Source organism: Etheostoma cragini, chromosome 4, assembly GCF_013103735.1.
Source record: "Etheostoma cragini isolate CJK2018 chromosome 4, CSU_Ecrag_1.0, whole genome shotgun sequence".
Classification (NCBI taxonomy): domain Eukaryota; kingdom Metazoa; phylum Chordata; class Actinopteri; order Perciformes; family Percidae; genus Etheostoma; species Etheostoma cragini.
Window position 1 is genome coordinate 5,730,400 of NC_048410.1, and position 13,399 is coordinate 5,743,798.

General features: G+C 38.5%; 2 long non-coding RNA genes across 2 annotated transcripts in view; one reads left to right on the forward strand and one right to left on the reverse strand.

The window, feature by feature from the left end:
* Nucleotides 1-12,558, reverse strand: part of LOC117942934 — a 15,716-nt gene extending 3,158 nt beyond the window's left edge. The window contains exons 1-2 of the long non-coding RNA XR_004656253.1: nt 12,546-12,558; nt 10,217-10,219 (exon numbers count right to left, since the gene is read on the reverse strand). This is a non-coding gene — a long non-coding RNA (uncharacterized LOC117942934). The remainder of the gene's footprint in view (nt 1-10,216; nt 10,220-12,545) is intronic.
* LOC117942935 lies at nt 785-11,421 on the forward strand. Its single transcript, XR_004656254.1, has 3 exons — nt 785-866; nt 3,880-3,884; nt 11,410-11,421. It is a non-coding gene; the product is annotated as an uncharacterized LOC117942935 (long non-coding RNA).
* Nucleotides 12,559-13,399: the final 841 nt, after the last annotated feature.

Genomic DNA, 13,399 nt, shown 5'->3' on the forward strand with positions numbered 1-13,399 from the left:
GAGTCTGTGTTAAGAGTTTAGAAAAAGTATCTGAAGTATGGGTGAGCGCTTGTTAGCGATTGAAAAAAACTGTAAATATGTTAGATTATTTGAAAGTGAAAATAATGCATAATAATAATAATGCAATCTGACATTTACTGTTGCTGTTTGAGGTAGCTCTTTTTCTGTTGGCAGATTTTATTGTCCCTCAGCTAGGAATATGTGGACCTGACAATATGTCATCTTCATTTGGTCAGCTATATGGTATAGTAAAGACAAACCAGGCAACTGACTTGATAATCAGACTTTTTTACGTCATTCTTTCAGCCTGACGTTTTTGTTGTATAAAGTTTGATAGTAGGCAACGTTTTGGCACTAGACCATCTTCAGGCAAACGTTGTTACATCCTGAGAAGCCATCTTTCTGTGCACCAATCAACAACATCCATTCACATATATATTACTATAGACAGAACTTCCATACAACTCCTCTAAAAACTTCAATACAACTCCTCTAAAAATCATTAAAGGGCAATAATTTCATTACTTTACTCTTTTTGTTAAATCAGATAAAATGTATAGGGAAACGGAAACAGAAAAAGTCAACATTAGAAACATTGCTTACAAGACTTTACACCATCATACAAGTACAAAAGGGCCTTAAAAGATTCAAGCTGCTTGTTCAGTCCTGAACAGCTGTAGCGGCTGCTAGAAGCAGTAGATCAAAACGTCTTTCTTGAAGTTTTGATGAGAGAAAAATGCCATTATGAGTTGCCATGTTTGAAAGCAATCTTACAATTACTTGTACGTGGGATGTAAAGAAAACAACTCTATTACGAGAGATTCAAGATGGAAAACTAACAGCTAAATGTAACATCATTCACGTTTGTTGACATTTTTCTGTCACTATTTTTCATTAAAGCTGTGGTAATGGTAAAATCCATCATTACCTTTCATTGTATTGTTATCCAAGTGGTCTGAAAGAAAACCAAACTTCTGCACTTCTGCTTTGCTCTGTTTTCCTGTTTTAGAAAATCTAATCTTATGGAAGACTTTTGGCCACTCACAGGTCACTTCGGAGAGATACAGCCATCTGTTGTAGCTCTGTGTGAATTCTTTCATGGAGACCTTACTTTTACTCAATGCACTCCTAAATCCATTCAGCTGTTATTCAAGTGTATATTTTATCATGTGTGTGTAACTGTTGCGTATCTGCAACTAGTCTCCTGATTGAAATGTAACTTAGTGTAAATCCTTTCAGGAAGACCTAACTCTTAATCAATGCTGTCTACCTAACTCTAATCAGCTGTTGGAGGTGTTCACCTTCCTGCTAAACCAATCAGAATTGTACACAAATGGCAAGGGCCAATTGCAGAGACACAACCCTGCTTTAAATCACAGTTTCTCCCTTTGCTATTCAGCTGTCCTCCAGTCATCTACTCCAGCTGACCATTCCAGTGCCTTTGGTCTGGTCTTTGGGCTCGTTCGTCACCACCACCAGTGTCTAGATTCCATTGGATGGTCTTATGGTTCTCTACCCCTATATACACAAAATATTCGTATAGCGAGGGGGTCTAATTGACTCTCACTCTACTTGAAATCTGGCAGGGGGGTTTTGCTTTCTACTGCAGCTTTAATGCATTTCTGAAACTAGCTAGCTAGTCAGGCAGAAGATTTCCTCATTCGTAACCCATTCTTTCTTTAATTGCTGGAAACAGCCTTTAAAGGTTCATTTGTGTCTTTTATAAAATGACAAATACAAAACTTTTTTGTCATATTTGCTCAAACTGTTGCTAAATTCTGACAGTACCATGAGACAGTTAATCTGTGAAAAAAAAATCCCGTTCCTCTGCCTCCTCCTGGTGCAGACCTTGATGGTTAAAGGAAAACACCCAAATGGAGCTGAGAAGTCTTACACAGTGTCAATGACAGCTTGTGAACTGAGGTCAAACTGTAAAACTAGGCAGCGCTAAACAAATATGAATCAAGGTTCTTTTACTGTATTGTTTATTTCTCATCTCAATATTTTAGTGTACTGTTTAGATGTCAGCCAGTGGGCTTTGCTTAGTTTTGGCTCGACTGTTTTAATATGGCAGCCGGCTCTTAATTTTAAAGCTTTGGGCGCTGTGGAAACGTCCAAAAGCCTTTAGGAGCACCAGGAGGAGCCAGAGCAACATTATTTTGTCCACATATCTGTCTCATGTACTGCAGTCAGGATATAGAGACAGTTTCAACAAATATGACAAAACTTATTTATGTATAAAAGTTACCAACTGCAGATTAAATAGGCACCCTGATGTTGTCACCATGGTTATCTCAACTTGGACTAAAAGTCAGGATACCTCTGCCTTTGGTAAATTGATTTTGACCATTCTTTTTAGATGTGTCCCTTGAATCCCCCAACTTCAAGGGACAGATTTAATAAGTGCAAAACTAAATCTCTGGAGTAAACTCCATGGTGACATCCCTTCAAATACTCGTGAGCAGTTGTAGTGTCAGGTAGCGGGGCAGAATATGGAGGCCTGACTAGGAAGAAGACGCAGCTATTTTTACTGTACGCTAAATTATACTTCACACACATTCAGATGGCAGGGGTTTGTTTCGATGTCCTCCCCCACTGACTTTACTATGGGTTAATCATTATGCAAATTACCATTGCAGGGATTGAAGAGCTTCAGGTTTTCATTAGCTTTGGAGATGAGTGCTAATTTTTTGTGAGGTGGAAGCTTTGTATGTCTAATCTTGTGTACAGATGGCTCTCAAATGTACCTTTTAAACAGACATGGGCAGGCACTGTTGTTTTTAAGGAGCAGAAAGAGGATCTTCAATATGTATGTGTGTTGTTTTTGTTAATACAACTGGCTGTCTTTGTAAGGACAAAGGTCAGAGCAGCTTTGTTGTGAATAAACATGTTGAATCTGTGAAAAGATGTTATCAGTGTTTGGCCATTTGTTGCACATGTTTGTTGCTGTAGTCCAGGTTGAAATGAGACGTAGAGGAAACACAAACACACCCTGGCCGTTTGACAGGTAATTGTCTTTGTCTTCTTGTTCACACTGACTGTCTCTGTCCATCAGCTCCCAATGCTGTCCCTTGATCCTGCTGCATTGACTAGCACCTATGCTCAAAAGACATTATTTTGATTACACTCTCTGTTTGTGGCCATCTGCTCTACAAGTGGACTCGTTGGACAACTGTCAGAGTTATTGAAATTCTTTTATTAGGATAAATCCCCTTGAGATGTACTATCTCGTTTTCCAGGGGGTCCCGAACAACTGTCGGAGTAAACCTGCTCCAGGCTAAATCATTTAAAAAAAGCCTGTATCTGTCAAATTATATTCTACTGGTTATGCACATTTCATTCTCTTAGCTTTGTTTTACTATAGGCATCTCTGAGTAACAAGTAATTATGTTTTTTTCTATGTTTTTTCTTTTAGAGGCATGATATATTATCAGCATTCAATCCTATACTATATGTCCATGTGCGTGTATATACGTGTATATATACATACACATACATATATTTATATATATATGTATATACATATATAGACATATTCACAAATGTTCACTTTTGAAAATGTTGCATTTGGCTTGGATGAAATAACATTATAATCAGCTAATAATAAATAAGCAGTAGGAATACAACTTGCCTTCAGCATGGCTTCAGTCTGACTGGTGCAGCTGTCACACAACATCCGGATCTGTGTGTGGTGGATACTGGACCTTTTATCAAGAAGAGAACCCTCCAGAGCCATCACTGTGGTGTTCCCGGAAACCACTTTTTCAGTTTCCATGAGTATAATCATCTGAAAGATGGCAACATCATAACAGAACAGCACCCAAGGGTGCCACTGGTTGTGTAAAATGGTTTCTTATTCCTTGGCTGATATAAAACTAGGCAGTGTAATTGTCAGGCAAAATGACTCACTAGATATCCCCCCATATCCCTACCCCTGAAAGGCTGGAGAAATCACCCCAAGTGTAAACCTTTATGGTTGTAGAAAAACACATTTTCTGTAAACGGTGCAGCATAAAAGCACAGAACACAAGTGGGTTTATACAGATATTTATACAGAAGTTAGTCTGTTGCTATATTAACGGTAGACTTGGCCATCGCTCTGCCCATTCTGCTCCGTTGATTTTAACGGAAATCCTGTCCATTTTATTAATATGGTCCATCAGTGCACATTCTTAAAGAAATATGAAACTCTCATGTTTTAAGAATTTGCTTGTTTGCCCACAACTGTTTTGCTTCACTCTAACTGCTCTTATAGCTTTATTTTCAGCCACAGCAGGAAGCTGTTTTCAGCTTAAAAGCCGTAAACCCCTACTGAATGCTAGTGCGGCACCAAACAGCAGACAGACACAATTAGCAACTAGTGAGTAAATATTGTGGAGCATTTAGATCCAGATCTTTCCCTCAGGAGTTGGTAGGTTTAAGTAAATTTACCAAAATTACACAATCTCATTATTCCTTTAAATGACCTTGTCTATAACTCTCAATTGAGCTTGAAATGATCAAACATCAAACAGTACTTTTTTCTTCATTGTGTCATAGACCACAAAAAAATACAAAATTGTAAATTGAATCTTAATGCTAGTGCTAGTTTAACAATTGAGTGAAATGCAGTTACTGTGACATTTTATATTTACTGTGAAGGAAGTGCAGAGTCAGTGTGAAAATACTGTACAGTGCTGCTGTACGACAGAGAAAGTTATTCAATGTAAAACTTGAACCTACTGTATGGGAAAAAAAACTGCACAAGCAGCAACTGCTACAGTTTCAGCCGGAGGAACTATTGACACTGAATAACAAAACGCAGTTACAATCATTTTGAGACAGAAATTTGCAGTTGAAGGACTTGTTAGCATAAAGTGGGAAAGAAAGGGCCTGTTGTGAATGCCTTATGTAATAGTCACCTAACACTGCTACTCCACAGATGGTCCAGAAAAGGTAGGCAGTTGTACCAGCACATCTATTTCCACATAGCAGCAGTAAGAGCTCTCATCCTCTCTGCAGGCCAAACGCTGACAGGAGGCTGATGCGCTTGATGAGCAGCAGTGAGGCCAGATACCATGATTAAAAATGGAAGCTGATGTGAGAGAGAATGTCAGCATGATGCTGCTATTTGCTGCTATATACAGATTATGTCACTGGATGTGGCATTCATTGGTGGGTTATTGATTATGGTGAGTGAGCAGTGCTAAGAGACAGGCTGGTCCCCGGAGAGGATTTGCATGATTGATGCTTTTTTTACGAGGCTCGTATCCTGTGCTTGTCAACTAGTCAACTCAGCGGAAAAAAAGACACACGCTGTACCTGATGATAAATGGGAACTTGTTAAGATGTGATCTCTAAAATATTGAATTCCAGTAGCCTACGTAAAATATATGGCAGCATGAATAGGAAATAGTTCCTCATTATCAAATTTTCCATGTCTGAGATTTGAGGAGAGAACAGCTTTAGTGTCCATGCATGAGAAATACAGCTGGCGCTGGCCTCACACAGAGTTCTACTGATTATAAGGAAACACCAGACATTGGTGCAATGCTGACTCTGACAAACGTAGTACAGATGATTGAGAGAGAGATGTCATATTTGAAGCATTGGCCTCAAAAACACAAAATAACAAGACTGTGCTACAAGTCACATACACATTCATTGCTAAAGAATTACTCAGACATATGCTTTAAAGTACAACGCTGGCGCAAAATGAACCTGGTGGTTAATAACACATGTACCGAGTTGACCGTTCTATGGGATATGTTTTCATGCTAATCTAATGTGTCTCAAGCTAGCACCAACTGCTGATTACCTTTAAATGCTAGTAGTCAGGGAATGGAGGAAGTAAAAATAAATTGCTATTTCTACAACAAGGCTCAAAATGGAACCACACTTCCACAGTAGCATAATGAGGGTCCCTACATGTAAACCGAAGCATTGAGAACTTGTACAGTGTACAGACAGTTTATTAAAAAGATTATGAGTTTATGAGGACATTGCCATTTGCGTATACAGACAGGCACCATCTTGGGAAATCATGAAAAAGTCATGAAGAGTTGAACAACGAATGCCAAGCTTGAGTTTTGTAATTATAATAATAATAATAACAAAACATTTTAATTGTATTTCACTTTACATTACAGCAATCTCAAAGTGCTACAGAGTATATAATAATGCAATTAAGAAAATCAAAGTCAATTAAAATAAGAAAAAGATCAAGGTCGATAAATAATTAAAAGGAAAACCTATAAAATACATTTGGAAACTTTTTTTAAAGCTATGTTTTTAGGTTTTCTTTAACAACATCTGCAGACTGTGGGGCCCTCGGGTGGTCAGGGAGGACATTCAGCTTCGGTGCAGCAACAAAAAGTATGTCACCCATGCTGCAGGGCTTGGTTCTTGGGGCTTGGTGAGTGTTTGTGGTTGCAAACCGGAGGGTGCGTGAGGAGGTCTGGGGGATGTGGATTTCCTTTGGGTAAAGGGGGACATGTCTGTGAAGGCACTGGTGGGTGAGGAAGGAACTCTCATGTTCTATTCTGAGTGGGTGAGGGAGCCAGTGAGATTTCAGGACGGGAGTGATGTGATCATGCTTGTGCACCCTCTTAAGGATCCTGGCAGCGCTGTTCCTGATGCATTGCCGTCTTTGAATGCTCTCGCCAGAGATCCTGATGAGGAGTGTATTAAAGTAGTCCAGCCTGGAGGAGACAAAGGGATCAACGAGCTTCTCTGCATCTGCCAGTGTTAGTGATGGACGGAATTTAGCGATGTATTTAAGGTGGTTGAATGATGTCTTACTGAGATATAGGTGTCAAAGTTGAGTTGATGGGTCCATTTTAACACCCAAGTTGGTGACAGATGTGGAAAGGGAGATGTTTTGGCCAGAGAAAGTGACACTGGTGCTGGTGGAAAGGCGGATCTGATGTGGTGTGGCAGCCATGGCCAGAGCGGAAACCAGACTGCAACTTTTTAAACAAGTTATTTTCTATGAGGTGATCATGAAGTTTTTTGCGGAACCTTCAACAGGAATGGAAGATTGGAAATCGATTAACCTGCCTCCACAAAGCATAGCTCCTATGGCGTCATGTTGATGCTACCTAGCACTCAACCGCCGTTCGCATTCCATTGACTGTCATTCATTTTGATGTCACTTTGACAGCAAATAACTTTACATGTGAAGCATTTAAAGACTCTATTTGTTGATTGTTTGTTTATAAAGAAACACAACAATGTATAAAAGGCTCCCTTACCTTGTATGTCACATTATAGCTCCATAGTTTCTTTGTAAAAATATGCTAACTTAATAGGTCATAACCACCGGACTTGCTGTAGCATAGTGGAAAAATTACAGTATAGTCAGGAGAAGCTCCAAGGCAGTTTCAACTCACATTAGCTGTTTAAGTTTAATTGCTAATGTTAACTAACATTTTAGTTAGCAATAAGTAGCCTGTGTCTAAGTTATCTCTCAACATACAATATACCTATGCTCTCCGTCTCTGCAAGGTTTCGGCATGATTGAGATTTCTCTTGGCACGGCTACCAGACGACTTACAACTTTCAGACAGGTTGCTTATGTCACATCCATGCTGTTTAGTTCAGTTTAAAATATCACAAAAGCACAGGAAAACTAGAACAGCAATTAACTATAAGCGTAATTTAAAGATTGCAGGTGGAGAAGCAGCAAACAAAAAACGCCAGCGTCCTCTCACGTCCAAGTCCATATCCATGCCCCTGGTTACTGGTTGCACGCTGTTCATGATTTGACTGGTCATAATTTACCAAAATGGCACCTGCCTTTATACGAGAACGGTAATTTCTTATTTTTAACAATCTGTCTGTACACTCACAACGTTTACAAATGTATAAAGACATTGTGCTACTGTGGAGGTGTGGTGCTAATTTGATCTTTGTTAGTAGTGTAGAAATAAAATGTATTTGTATTTGTGACTCATTCAAACTGTGTTTTACCTCATTTTAACTTTATCCTTTTGGTTCACTCTCACCGCTCTCATTGTCATCACTGTACACCTAGCACCCAACAGCAGACGGACAATGTTAGCTACTCAGGAAATGCCTACAAAGCAACTTACCAAATATTTTCAAATTGCACAAAAGAGCAATCAGGACAATAAATCATACCAGGTACTATCAGCACACTAATCATTTGCTGAAATGTATGGACATTGTTACATTCAAAACGGCACAATTTATGTTTAAAGTTAAAGAAAATTATTTACCATGTAACATACATCCAATGTTTAAGGAAAGAGATAGGGTTAAAAGCATGTGTGTTTCAGTTTGTGGGGTGACCTTATGGAATGGACTGAACAATAACATCAAACAGAGCCATAATTTCATTCACTTCAAAAATATTGTGATAATTCTCTATAGGTTCATCACTACATCACAACTTTCATAAGATCACAGTGGTTCATTCAGTGTATTTTGATGTGCATTCATGGTCAACATCGCATCACACCAAGCTGAATCCTATCCAATAAACCTAAATCATAATGGCTTTACACATGCATCCTGCTGCCACTGATTTACTTTTATGATAATATGATTACTGGGGGAAAGTGGGCTCTCTATCACATCATCAGTTCCCCATAAGTTAAAGGATGCAGACTGAAAAGAAAATTCTGACAAAGTACACAAAGTGGCACAATAGCTGAGAACTTCCATTACCCAGTGTGACAATTATACAGATGAGCCAAATGTGTTTTCTCGCCTCCCATTGTGTTCCAGTGTTATCACCCTTGGCACACCTAGGAACAAATGAATGACACGGATGTGCAAAAAGATGGGTTTGTCATTCATTTTGCATGTAGGAACAAGAAATATAATACAAGACTTAACGAAAAGGACTAGCACAAGCCTGCTATAATTGAGCTCTGCCTTTGGCTGCGGGTACCAGACTATTGTCCCACTGGAAGAAATTCTTGGTGACTCATTCCTATATCAATGGTCAAACAAAGCACATATTCACAGTTTAAGTTGGCAAAAAAGATGGTGAGATGGTGAATGGCAAAATGTTTGACAAGGATTTGTTCTGGATGCTCTTCGTCTTGACTCAACTCTTATACTTTGGTCTAGCTTCTACTAGCTTTGTAGGACAAAGGAGGAATATTGAAAGGAATATTGAAAGGAATATTGATGAAAGGGAATTTTAACAAACTTTAATTTAAACTCTATTGTTCCCAGTGTCCTGCTACGCCCTGCTAAACCATAAACTACTACAACTAGTTCTAGTTCCATTATCTTTATTGGGACTATTATTGCTACTGTTTATCACAGCCCCAACAGGCACTGTCAGACACCGCCTACCAAGAGCCTGGGTCTGTCCGATGTTTCTCCCCAAAAGGACATTTTTCCTTGCCACTTTCACACTAAATGCTTGCTCTTGGGGGAATTACTGGAATTGTTGGGTCTTTGTAAATTATAGTGTGGTCTTGACCTAGTCTCTGTAAAGTGTCTTGAGACAACTCTTGTATCTATGATTTGATACAATAAATAAAATTGAATAAAGTCATAATAAATTCATAATCACATAAAGCACAATAAAAGAACATTTATGGCAGCTATGGTTGTGGGGGTTAAGCTCTTCCCAGAGAAAGCCTTCTGTGCCTCAGAAGGCATTGGATCACATTATATAAAGTAACGATTCAATTGGCCCAACTACTAATGAAAAGAATAAGCTTTAGCATGAAGGAGAAGGTTGAACTTTCCTTGACCCCGAAGATGGATGTAATGAGGTAACCAATGGCAGACAGAGACTGTGGATAATTAGACGGTTAAATATTCTGTAAATTACCAATTTCATAATCCTGTGGCCTTGTTTTTTTTTTTACTGAGCACTTTGCTTACAATGAAATTTGTCTACCAATGATTACCTGAGCTTTGACATTCTATTTCTTAATAACAAGCAGGATCTTTTCACTGCGCTGCCTCCAAGATAAGACAACCAAATAAGATGAAAAGATGAGTTAAGTTAAGTTAAGTTAAGGTGTTAAGGTGGTCCAAGTATTGTTTAAAACAGAGCTCTCTTTATCTCTCTCTCTATATATATAGGTATCATTAATTAAATCTTGAGAGGGTTGTGATGTATTATGTGTACACTTTTCTCAGTATTTATAACTATTTACTTTTTGCATCACCTAGCATTCCACTCTATCAGCCTTCACATATGCAAAGGATGACATTGCTTAGGTAAGCCTTGGTCTGGTAGGATTACCCACTGAACCCACACTCCCATCGTGTAAAATAGAAACGCTTGGCCCTGTTCCTTTGCTTTTGTCGCTAAAGGTTTCCTTAGAGTCATATAACTAGACAAGACAAGGGGACAGAGACTTCAAAATAAAACAGGAAACATAAACATACAACTGTGACAATGATCTCAATTCCTCCAAACGGGAGAGCTGGACACGACAAATCCTTGTGTCCAAAGTTAAGTCCCTCAACACAGGAAACATGTAAAACACAAAACAACTACAGACCAGACATTAATACTGAAGGGAGAGATTTGGGGGGGGGGGATGCTAACATTAAAAAAAAGTTAAGATTGGTTATGGGGGCAAAATGGAAGACTAGGCCATTGCAGTACATTTTTGTAGACAGATTTTTGGGTTGTGAGAAGACACCGTTTTGTGCAGTAAAATAATTTAATGGTGAGGATATTATTTACAATCATTTATTGATATTATCTGCTCTTGCCCTTGTAAATCCTCAGGTCATTAGTTTTGTCTTCACTAAATGTTGGCATCCTCACGTTCCTCATCAATATTAAATGTGCTGAATAAACAACTACAAGGGAGCTATCAGCCCTTATGCACAGAAGGGGTTTTCTTTACACGTTTTTTAAATCATCTTCTTATGTAGTTTTAAACAAGTTAGATAACACAGCAGTTGTTACTGAACTCATTTCAAGTAAATGCATAATAATGTAAATTCTCAATTACTACTAGAAACTAAAGAGTCTAGTGATGGTGGAGGTAGGGGAAAGATCGGGAGATATTCACAGTTTCATTATGCCTCATTCTCCGGGTACCCTGTATATATGTATCACATTCCATACTAATTTATCCATAAGTAGATGAAATTCAGTTCAGTCTGGACCAAAATGTTCGAATGAGCAACTGACATGGCCTGGCTAAAGTTCCTTAACTGTTCACCTAATATATAAACACTTCAGATAAAAATGGTCAGCACTTCAACCCCATAGTCGTTTCATTTCAACTAATTGTTTTCCTCAGGTGAGTTTACTTTAGTGTGTTTTCATGTCAGACTGATGACATGATACACACAATAGGACTATGAAGTAATTATTATATTATATTATAAATGCAATATTATACTGTTGGATCAACCGGAAAGGTCAGAGTAATCCTATAGCCGGTGTGCTTTCAAGCAGTCATTTCTGTATTCAAGGAGGACCCCTGACCACTTTAATGCACAGTTTACACTTCAGTGAATTAACACACTCTGCACTCCGGCATGGATCTGTGAATGGACCTGAAGGACTCTTTTCTTTGCAGTCCCGTTTGCTATTTCCTACTATCTAGGGACAACTAAAAAGCCTTCCACATCTTGATAGAGATTAATGAGGGCAGGAAATCATTAATCCTCTTATCTATTTTTGATCAGGACATAGCTGTGAGTCCCACACCAAGTCCCTAAGTGTTGAGAATCAAAGGGTGATCCAATTTATATTCAATCATGTTAATTTGTAATGAAAAAGAAGACATGAGTTGAAAACTTCTGAAGGAGCACTGTGAATTTTTCCCAAAGTATACTTACAGCCACTTGTAAAATAAATGCTCCATCACAAAGAAAGAGATAAGTTACTTAAACTTTGGAGAAGACAAATTTTGCTTGAGTTTACATTTTTCTCATGCACTCTTTCCCAGTGGTGGACAAGGTTTACTTGGAATTATTTGGAGCTTGAAAGGTCTTGCACACTTTTCACACTAGCTTCTCCTTTCACCTTCTTCAAATCTATCCCGCAAAGTCCCCACGGATTAAAACTAAAACAAAACACATCAGTAGTATGTCTTGACCTCATACAGTACTCCACCTCCTGGGTGAAATAAGTCAGGCGTGAAGCTGTAAAATCAATAGCTATTAACATCACTATATATCAGGCTCAGGTGCTGGACCAATATCAGCAACATGGGCTGGGGAGGGTTTGATTAAACTTCTCCCTGTAATAAAAGAAAGTATAAGATGTGTAAAGTATTGTCTACTGGCTTGTATTACAAATGCAGTCCAAAACTCTCAAGGGAGTGAAGTTTTATCCCCCCGATACAGAACTGAAATCAGCCTAACAACAGTCTGCATTTGTCTCGTCTGCTGTAGCAGAGCTATGACTGCTCAAAGGCTGAGGCTGCTGATGGTTGGAGTATATGTGCACTGTCAGGTTATAGATAACAGAACTACTTCAAGTCACTTGCACTGTGCTGTTGCTGCAGATTCATAACAAACAGGTCAACACCAAAGGTCAAGAGGCTAAGAAGTTTCAGGAACAGACAAAATAATATAATGTTTCACTTACCAATCAGGTCAACACAGGCAAGAGTTCACTTAGAGGTCCAATGTGTAGGAATTTCTCCCATCTAGCATTGAGATCATACATTGCAATCAACTTTCTCACACCACGTAGTTTAAAGTAATTATTACAGCTTCAAACACTTCAAAAAGCCAAAAAGTCTCTTGCTCTTTCGAATATCCTTTTTATTTTTCTAGGGAAAAAAAGAAGAAGACTCCTGTTCCTGAAATTTGGATTTTGAATATGTGTTCTCCTCCATATTTCCTTCTTCAACTTGCAGGGGCCGGGAAGCGACGATAGCCATTAGCAGCATTAGCAGCACCTGTGAGTTTATCATGGGACAGCAAAAACGGAAGGCGGAGCAGTATGTCCTGCATGTCCCTTACCGTGATGCCCATTGTGATAAATTCTTATGAAAAAGGACAAGTTTGTGAACGGGCAACACCAATTTTGATAATAAACAACTAAACACGTTACACATTGGACCTTTAAACCACTTCTTTCTTTTCAAACAATGTGTCATGTAAACACAAAGCTTGGGGATGTTAGCTAGAAATAACCATTTCGTATGATGTTCCACAGGGTTCCATTATTGGTCCAGTCCTTTTTCATTATACATGCTTCAGCTTGACAATATAATTAACAGTATATTGTTAATGTATACATTTATGCAGACGACATACAGACGAACTAACTAATTTACAGTAAAAAGTTTGGATTGCACAACAATATGAAATTAAAAGAGGACAAAACTGAAATTATGGTTGTTGTTGCTGATTCTAAATGAGACAAAGACTTACAGTTTTTTTCAATCGCTAACAAGCGCTCACCCATACTTCAGATACTTTTTCTAAACTCTTAACACAGACTCAC